The sequence below is a fragment of the Egretta garzetta genome, unplaced genomic scaffold (genome assembly GCF_000687185.1).
Source record: "Egretta garzetta isolate BGI_Z169 unplaced genomic scaffold, ASM68718v1 scaffold123, whole genome shotgun sequence".
Classification (NCBI taxonomy): Eukaryota; Metazoa; Chordata; class Aves; order Pelecaniformes; family Ardeidae; genus Egretta; species Egretta garzetta.
Window position 1 is genome coordinate 245,314 of NW_009259182.1, and position 291 is coordinate 245,604.

At 58.8% G+C, this 291-nt stretch overlaps 1 protein-coding gene across 1 annotated transcript in view; it reads left to right on the plus strand.

The window, feature by feature from the left end:
- The window catches only part of SIX3 (SIX homeobox 3), a 15,871-nt gene that overhangs the window by 11,695 nt on the left and 3,885 nt on the right, over nucleotides 1-291 (plus strand). The gene's annotated exons all lie outside the window — the stretch shown is intronic.

Consider the following 291-nt stretch of genomic DNA (forward strand, 5'->3'; position numbering starts at 1 on the left):
TTCCTTACGTCCCCCGTAAGGATTGGCAGGGCTGACAGTGATTGGCAGGGGCTGCCATGGCAACGCCACAACGACACGCAGAAGACCAATAGAAAAGCGAAACAAAATGTTTCAGCGCTGCACTCACTGTGGATTTAGGGGAGATATTATGAGGCTGTTGTCATTAGGGCGATTGCTGTTGAATCACTGAATCCCGGCTCGGCGGCGGCGCGGGGCCGGGTGTGTGTGAGTGCGTGTGTGCGTGTGTGCGCGTGTCTGTGTGCGCGCGCGGGTGCGTGTGTCCGCGGGTGC